The sequence below is a fragment of the Rhinopithecus roxellana genome, chromosome 6, assembly GCF_007565055.1.
Source record: "Rhinopithecus roxellana isolate Shanxi Qingling chromosome 6, ASM756505v1, whole genome shotgun sequence".
Classification (NCBI taxonomy): Eukaryota; Metazoa; Chordata; class Mammalia; order Primates; family Cercopithecidae; genus Rhinopithecus; species Rhinopithecus roxellana.
Genome location: NC_044554.1, coordinates 93289138 through 93299417, shown reverse-complemented (window position 1 = coordinate 93299417; position 10280 = coordinate 93289138).

Here is a 10280-nt window from a genome sequence, read left to right as displayed (position 1 = left end):
ATCTACACATAAACACAGCTTTATTTCTTCCTTTCCAATTACTTCTTTTTTGAGAGACAGGGTCTCGCCGGGTCACCCAGGCTGCAGTGATGCAATGATAGTTCACTGCAGCCTCGATCAAATTCCTGGGCTCAAGCAATCATCACACCTCGGCCTCCCGAAGTGCTGAGATTACAGGTGTAACCCACTGTGCTCAGCCTACAATCTTTATATATTTTTTTCTTCTTACCTTATGGCTCAAACCTTTAGTAAAATATTGACGAGAAACAGTAATAGTAAATATCCTTATCTTGTTCTGGACCTAAGGGAGAGAGTGCTCAGTATTTTCTCTTCAGGTATGTTAACTATAGGATTTTTATAGACATCTTCTATCAGATCATCTATGTTCCTTGTATTTCTAGTCTGCTGAGAGTTTTTATCATAAGTGGGTGTTTACTTTTATAGTTTCTGAATTTGAGATTATCACATGATTTTTCTCCCTTATTCAGTGAAAGTGGTAAATTACATTGATTTCTGAATGTTTACCCAAACTTGCATTCCTGAATAAATCCCATGTAGTCCTGATATATCATCCTTTAAAAAGAAAAAAAAAAATTTTCGCAGGGCGTGGTGATTCAGGCCTGTAATCCTAGCACTTTGGGAGGCCGAGGCGGGTGGATCACCTGAGGTCAGGAGTTAGAAACTAGCCTGGCCAACATGGTGAAACCTCGTCTCTACTAAAAATACAACATTAGCTGGGCATTGTGGCATGTGCCTGTAATCCCAGCTACTAGGGAGGCTGAGGCAGAAGAATCACTTGAACCAGGGAGGTGGAGGTTGCAGTGAGCCGAGATTGCACCACTGCACATCAGAGCGAGACTGTGTCTCAAACAAACAAACAAAATCTCTTGGCCAGGCACAGTGGCTCACACCTGTAATCCCAGCACTTGGGGAGGCCGAGGCAGGTGGATCACTTGAGGTCAGGAACTTGAGACCAGCCTAGCCAACATGGGGAAACCCCATGTCTACTAAAAGTACAAAAATTATCTGGGCGTGGTGGTGCACACCTGTAATCCTAACTACTCGGGAGGCTGAGGCAGGAGAATCTCTTGAACCCTGGGAGGTGGAGGTTGCAGTGAGCCTAGATCGCGCCACTGCACTACAACCTGGGTGACAAGAGTGAGACTCCGTCTCAAAAACAACAACAACAACAAAAAAAACCTCTGGATTTTCCAACTTTTTTTTAAGGATGTTCAAGAGAAATATTGACTTGTAACATTTTTGTAAAGTTCCATGTCAGGTTTTGGTGTTAAGAGTTGCGCTAAACTCAGAAAACTAGTTGGAACATGTTCCTTCCATCTCTAATCTCAGGGTGTATAAAAAATTATTTTTTTCAGAAGAATTCATCAGCAAAGCATTCTGAGGCTGCAATTATATATATTTTTTTTTTTTTTGGTGGAAAGATTTTCAATTACAGATTCATTCTCATTAATAGATATAAGATTTTGGGATTTCTTCTGTCAGTTTTAAGCTGTATTTTCCTATATCATCTAACTTATCAGATTTACTGGAACAAATTAAGCTTAAGAACAGGCAAAACTAATTGAGTGTTAGAATAGTAATTTCTTCTAGGGGTACTGACTGAGAAGAACATGACCTGGAGTAACACAGATTTTCTCCATCTCGACCTGGGTCATTATGTAGGTGTTAATATAAAAATCCATTAAATGTACTTAATTTAACTTTAATGTAAACATATTACAATTTAAAAATTACATGGAAAATAAACTTAAGATTTTGATGCTTATTCAAGACTGAAAATTTTGAGTTCAAGTGTGGCCTGAGAGCTGATTTGAGCCCTTATTGGAGATCTAAATTTTCAAAGTGAATGGTTCCTATGCTAGGATATCTTATTTATACCATTTCCTCCTAGCAATCATAGAATTTGCTTATTCTTATCTCTTCCAATAGACAGCAGAGAAATAAATCATGTGAAATTGAAGAGAGTAAGTTCCAGTGTTTACATGACAAGGAATAAATGGATTACATATACTGTTTTTTGTTGTTGTTGAAATGGAGTCTCACTCTGTCACCCAGGCTGGAGTGCAGTGGTGTGATCTCGGCTGACCTCGGCTTACTGCAACCTCTGCCTCCTGGGTTCAAGTGATTCTCGTGCCTCAGTCTCCCAAGTAGCTAGGACTATAGGTGCGCACCACCATGCCCAGCTAATTTTTGTATTTTTAGTAGAGAGAGGGTTTTGCCATGTTGGACAGGCTGGTGTTGAACTCCTGGCCTTAACTGATCCACCCACCTCAGCCTCCCAAAGTGCTGGGATTACAGGCATGAGCCATGGATTATATACACTTTAGACAGTTCTTCATTCATCTTTTTCTGTCAGATATTTAAGGTGGAACTAGATAGAAAATAGTTCAAAACCTGAAGGAAAGCCTCAAGAGTGAATATTGTTGCTTTGTTGACTGGAACCCATAAATTCCTACTTTAAAAAAATACGTATTTTATTACAAATACGTTTTTCTTAATTAAGATAAAAAATAAGCATCAGAGCAGCAGCAAAATTCCCCCTTCCCCACTCCCACCCAGTTCCTCTGTCAGTCACAACAGCAAACATTCGGGGAGCCCTGAAATATGTACAAGGCACAATTCAGTTACTTAATCCTCAACACAAACCTTTAGGTGCTGTACCTACTTCATGAATGAAAACACTGAGAAATGAGGGAGTTTTAATAGCTTGTCTATGGCTATACAGATTAATAAATAGTAAAACCAGGATTTGGTCTTGGCTCCCAAGTCTCTTTTTAAAACAATCTGCAACATCGTAACCCAAGATTGGTTTCAGTTTTCAAATACTTCTAATGCACTCTGTAGACATACTTATTTAATACAATGGAGTCATTCTATACTTTTATCCATATAACTGTTCTCCTACAAATGAATATTTAACATATTTACCTTTTTTCACTTTATAATTATATATAAAATTATACAGACAGAAACAAGCTAAATATATACATGTCCAGAAGTGGAGTTGCTAGTCAAAGTGTATTTGTTCTTTCTCAGTATTTTAAAGTTTTCCCATTCAGATCTATGAAAATGTGTTTTTGTTTTTTTTTTTTCAAAATCTGCCTCTTTCTATTTCTTCTTGTAGATAATCATTTGTCCCAGGAATCTTTATATCTGGTAGAACAAATCCAAAATCTTGTTCTTTGAAATTACCTTAGCTATTCATGGCCTCTTCTTCTATACACAGTAGTTCCCCTTTATCCATAGTTTTGCTTACCTCAGTTATCAGAGGTCAACTGCAGTCTGAAAATATTAAATGGAAAATTCCAGAAACAATTCATGAGTTTTAACTTGTGAGCAGTTCTGAGTAGCATGATAAAATCTCACACCATCCTGGCTCTGTCTGCTGTAGATACTACCTGCCCATTAGTCACTTGTAGCTGTCTTGGTTATCAGATTTTAAAAACATAGTATTATGCAGGGTTTGGTACTATTTGCAGTTTCAGGCACTGAGTGGTGAGTCTTGGATCACGTACCCACAGATAAGGCGAGACTACTGTAAATGTTACTAGCAATTCACGCAAATCTATCAATGCTAATAATAGTTTGTGGGCTTTACATGGACAATCACGTAAGTCTAACATTAATAACTTTTTCTGGGCAGGTACAGTTGCTCACACCTGTAAGCCTCCCATTTTGGCCTCCCAAAGTGGGAGGATCACTTGAAGCCAGGAGTTTGAGACCAGCCTGGGCAATATAGTGAGACTCTGTCTCTAAGAATAAAATTAAAAATTAGCCGGGCATAGTGACATGTGCCTATAAGTCCCGGCTGTTTGGGAGACTGAGGCGGTAGGATGACTTGAGCCCAGAATTTCAAGGCTGCAGTGAGCTATGATCGCACCACTGCACTCCAGCCTGGGTGACAGAGCGAGACCCTGTCTTAGATAGATAGATAGATGATAGATAGATAGATAGATAGATAGATAGATAGATAGATAGATAGATAGATAGATAGATAGATAGACAGATAAAATTATGCCTTTTCAAACCCTTCTCTACCTTCCTCCATCCCTCAAAACTGCAGACTACCTGAAGAGTAACTAATAATGGACATCCTTGTCTATTCCTCATCTTAAAATAAATGTGTCTAACATTCTACCCCAAGTATGTTTGCTGGATTACATTTTAGAAATAATTACAATAGTTAAATAAGAGAACTAAAACATCACCTTTTTGTGTGTGTGTGTGAGACAGAGTCTCGTTCTGTCACCCAGGCTGGAGTGCAGTGGCGTGATCTCAGCTCACTGCAACCTCCACCTCCCAGGTTCAAGCGATTCTTCTGCCTCAGTCTCCACAGTAACTGGGACTACAGACACCACCACCATGCCCAGCTAATTTTTTGTACGTTTTGTAGAGATGGGGTTTCAACCTGTTGGTCAGGCTGGTCTCGAACTCCTGACCTCAAGTGATCCACCAGCCTCGGCCTCCCAAAGTGCTAGGATTATAGGGTGAGCCACTATGTCTGGCCTAAAACATCATTTTTTAAATGAGTCTAAAATCATGACTCTTACTACAAAATAAAAGAGGAAGAAGTAGAGGCTTAGAATAAAGTGAAAATGTGCAAATTTCGTTTTATATAGGAGGCAGTCGATGGTAACTTTTATTCCTGAAGTTACTCATTCAAGAAATTGTTTTAAGTATGCCTTTGACATATTTAAAGCTGTATAGAAAATAGTATGTACACCTTACAAATTAAGAGAAGGCCCCCAAATTCAAATTTTAAAATTCTTGGCTGGGGGCGTTGGCTCATGCCTGTAATGCTAACATTTTTGGAGGCCAAGGTGGGTGGACTGCTTGAGCCCAGGAATTTGAGACCAGCCTGGGCAACATGGTAAAACCCCATCTCGACTAAAAATACATACATAAAAAAAAAAATTAGACGGGCAAGGTGGCATGCACCTGTAGTCCCAGCTACTTGGGAGGCTGAGGTGAGAGGATCACCCAAGATCACGCCACTGCACTCCACCCAGGTGATGAGTGAGTCCCTGTCTCAAAATAAAACCAAAAAAAATCTTTTCAGAAAAGATTAAAAACAAAACAATTAACACTAAGAAGAAAAAAAAAAGCAGACAAGCAGAGCATAAAATTAAAAGAAGACCATCTAATTGTGGTAATGCTAAAACTGAATGTAGAATTCAAAATGTTAAAAAATGTAAATAAATGGGACAAAAATTAAGTAGTTATGAGCCTTTATGTGCTGAGTATAGCACTGAATACAAAAAGCAAAAGGGATTCAAATATACAAAGCACTGAATAAAAAGGAAAAAATACATAACAGCAGTATCGGCTTTATTTTCCATTTCTCACTACTTGAGAGAAATAAGCATATAGAGAATCCACCAGTGTTTAATTATTAATATTAATTAAATGGATAGAAAACAAATTGCACTGAAGAACACATCCTTCCTAGCACCGGGGAAATAGTTACAAAATGTCTGCTTAGCAGGCTAAAAAGAAATCCTGAATAAATTTCCAGAAGCAGACTACATACACTAATTCTGTGTATTAGAACTACAAACTGTTAACAAAAACTAAAAAATAAAATATACCCAACCACATGGAAATAGAAACATACTCTCCTAAACAACCCAGATCAAGTAGTCACATTGTAGCCACTAAATATTTAGAAAACAGTAATGAAAACACTTTTTTTTTTTTTTTTGGAAACAGAGCCTCGCTCTGTCGCCCAGGCTGGAATGCAGTGGCATAATCTCAGCTCACTGCAACCTCCACCTCCCAGGTTCAAATAGCTGGGATTACAGGTGCACACCACTATGCCTGGCTGATTTTTGTATTTTTAGTCGAGATGGGGTTTCCCCATGTTGACCAGGCTTGTCTCAGACTCCTAGGATCAAGCGATCCTCATGTTTTGGCTTCCCAAAGGGCTGAGATTACAGGAGTGAACCACCGTGGCTGAATGAAAACGTTTTTAACCTACAGGATGGAACCAAATAAATAACCAGAGGAGATTCATAACATTAAAATGGTTCCTTTGAGAACTGAAAGAAAAATAAATGGACCAATTATTCAACTCAATAAATAGGAATAAATAAGGGAAGTAGAAGGAGGAATCAAAGTAAAAATACCTAAATAAATTAGAAAATAAATGATAGTTTCTTATTCCCGGGTGGTGAGAGAGAGAATGGAGGTAGCCTGGGCAAACCTTAGCTAGTTTAATCAAGAAAGAGAGAAAAGACACAAAAAGTATATGTAATTATAAATATGTATTTAAAATATTTAGATTATGTGCAATTATAGGCTTAAAACATGTTAAATAAAAGGTAAATGATGAATTTCCAGAAAAAGAGAAATTACCAAGGTTTACCTGGTAAACAGACCTGTCAACAGACTAACACATAAGGAAATAGAAACATGAAAGAATTACTTTCAAGAGCCAAGTATATCTGCTTATAAATAAAATAGCTCCAACTTCAAAAAACAAGTAATTCTCAGGATATATATATATATACTTTTTTTTTTTTTTTTTTTGAAACGGTCTCGCTTCGTCACCCAGACTGGACACTGGCTCAATCTCAGCTCACTGCAACCTCTGCCTCCCAGGTTCAAGTAATTCTCCTGCTTGAGTCTCCCGAGTAGCCAGGATTATAGGCATGCACCACCATGCCCAGCTAAGTTCTTTGTATTTTTGGTGGTAACAGGGTTTCCCCATGTTGCCCAGGCTGGTCTTGAACTCCTGAGCTCAAGCAATCCACCCGTCGCAGTCTCCCAAATGTTGGGATTACAGACGTGAGCCACGGCACCCAGGAGGATCTATATTCTAAATAAAACATTAGTTTTCCAGTTTATTCTGCCAACCTGTCATAACCTGTTAATAAAATTAATATAGATACAAAACATAGATACAAAGTCCCAAATACATGGTTAGGAAATAGAACATAACAGCATTTTAAATTAATGGTTATTACATTCTATTAATAAAATTGGTGTCTGTCATCAAAAGGTCAAAAGAGCAAATGCATATAATGTCATTTGAAAAAAAAACTTTAACAGCTGAAAATAAGCAGGCTTCATGAAAAAAGATTCTTCTTAAACATAATATTCTATATTTAACCTATAAATTACACGAGTGAAACAGTAAAAATCAGACATCAGTAAAATCAGAAACAAGAATGCCCATTATTATACTTACTCACTAAAAACTATTAAAAATGATAATAAAAATTATGTGGCTAGTTTAACAGCAACAATAAAGAATCAGCTTTACAGTATAAGTGGTGACTAGTTAAAAATATTATAATACTTATGAGGAGTCCATATCTAAAAGCAACAAAAATATTTTTGGAAACTTAAAAAAAGAACATAAAGAAAATTTTGGAACCCTTACCAGCTTGGCCAAACATGAAGAAATCCCGTCTCTACTAAAAATACAAAAATTAGCCAAGTGTGGTGGCAGGGGCCTGTAATCCCCAGCTACTTGGGAGGCTGAGGAAGGAGAAACTTGAACCTGGGAGGCAGAGGCTGCAATGAGCTGAGATTACGCCACCACATTCCAGCCTGGGCGACAGAGTGAAACTCTGTCTCAAAAAAAAAAAAAAAAAAAAGAACTCTTAATGGGGAACATGTAAAACAACAATTCTACTAAGTTCTCAATGGAAAGATCCCCTAAGTAAAAAACATTTAATATGTTTCTAATTAAAATCCTAACAGAATACTTGAGAAAATAATCTAAATGATTGTGAAAGTCACATGGAAAAACAGGAATAGAAAACACTGAAAAGGGGACAAAGTTCTGCCTGACAAATTTTATGTGGTACACATTGTTCGAGGAATTGAAAATAAAGTGATTTTTAAAACACACTATGTCAGATGCCTAGTTTATAATGATACAAGTGTAGGACTTATAAACAGAAGAGAAAGATTAAAAAAAATGTAAAAAAGTTGGATCCATATCTCAAAACAAACATCTATAAAATAAATTATAGAATGGTTTAGAATTAAATGTATACTAAAATATGTGTAAATATTTAACCTTGGAGTAGGAAAACTTCTCTAAAGAGAAATAAGGAAAAGATTAACAGACAACTACATAAAATATATTTGTTATGGGACAGTTTTAATATATACATACAATATATTGTATATATGCATATTGTATGTATATTGTATATACTGTATATTATATATACAGTATATACAATATACATACATAATACACATTTACAATATATACAATAATATATACATATACACATGTATATTATGTATACATATATAGTATATATTATGCATACATGTATACATATATGGTATGTATATGTATATACATAATATTATTAGGATCCGCTGTTAAAGGTTTTTTTCAAACATCTGAATAGTTAATAAAAGACCTGGCTAACATATGAAGTGTTGGACTTCACTAGTAATCCAAGAAATATGAATTAAAACAAGATGAGTTATCACCTGTCTAACAAAGATCTGTAACTTTTAAGTACCCAACATGGCTAAATGAAACGGTTAAGGAACAGGAATGTGAAATTGGTAAACTTTTCCCTAGAGAGATTTGGATGTAGCTAACATTTTAAAAGTGCATTCTTTTTTTTTTTTTTTTTTTTTTTTTTGAGATGGAGTCTCGCTCTGTCGCCCGGGCTGGAGTGCAGTGGCCGGATCTCAGCTCACTGCAAGCTCCGCCTCCCGGGTTTACGCCATTCTCATACCAGCAACTCCAAGGAAATTAATTTATGTTTGTGTGTTTGTATGTATTTTTGTGGATTTTCATCACATTTGTAACAGAAAATCCAAAATATTGTGTCCAGCAATGAGAAATTGTGAAAGTATGTTTCCTCTATAAAGCAAGAATTTACAACCATTAAAAAGAGGGTGGGCTGGGCACAGTGGCTCATGTCTTTAATCCCAGCATTTTGGGAAGCCAAGGTAGGAGGACTGCTTGAAGTCAGGAGTTCAAGATCAGCCTGGGCAACACAGGGAAACTCCATCTCTACAAAAAATTTAAAAAATTAGCCAGGCATAGTGGTGCACATTTGTAGTCCCAGCTACTTGGAAGGCTGAGGCAGGAGGATCACTCAAACCTAGGAGTTTGAGGCTGCAGTGAGCCATGATCTCGACACTGCATTCCAGACTGGGGGGACAGAGTGAGACCTTGTCTCTAAAAAATAAAAAAAAAAGAGGGTAGAATTTAATTGATTGATACCAAGAGATGTTCACAACATATTATTAAATGAAAAAAATCAAATTACAAAGCTATGGGCAGTATGATCCCATTGTTTTAAGAAAAAACAAACGATATGCATTTAAATACATCCATCAAAGGCAAAATATTAGGTGGTTATCTGGGGTTGTTCTTCTCTGTGTTCCTATTTCCGCATATGTACTAATTATAAAAAGAAAAAAGCATTCCACATCTTAACCTTTGTCGAAAAAACACGGCACAGTGGATTACAAGTGTTCATCTTTATCAGATAAAAGTACTTCAAAAAGTCTGTTCTGGATAGAAGCAAAAAGCATACAAGGCTGAAAAATGGCCTGGGAGTGTTATGGCAATTTATTTACAGACTATTGAATACAGCCTGAAAAAAATGGTAAAAAACAAATGGTTTATATTAATACATTAGATGTTAACAGTTACAAGACTTAACTTTCAATCGTTCTTGCAAAAGGGTACAACACTTTTACAACAAATTAACTGGGAAAAAACTTAAAAGAGTGATTCTGTATTCACCATAGAGCCTCATTTGAATACAATTAGAAAATTCATTTTTAATTGGACATTTGATAGGCTGAAATGAGTTAAGACCCACAGACTCTGTTAGTCCATAAAATTAAAAGAATAAGTTCTTCTCATTACGATAAAAATTTTCTATTTTCGCTGTCTTCAACTGGATCCCATGACAGCTTATTATTAATAGCTTTTATTTTTAAGTAGAAACATTTAAGAAATTATCTGGAGAAGCCTTTGGTAAATGGCAAACTATTGCTCCCCTTAAAACACCACTTGAAATTACAAAACCCTGAAAGTATTTTTGTTGATTTTTTAAGAAAAAGTTCCAAAATCAATAGGTTTTATTGCATAAAACCTTGAAAGAACTTAAAAGCGAATTATGTTTGCAAGACTACTGATAACCAGTCTTCTTTGAACAAATGAAAAATATATACAGGACTTGCCTTTTCAAAGATTATCCATATATGAAACAAACAGCCCCTTCAGGCTCCTAGATTTTGAAAATGTTTTCATTTTTCTATTT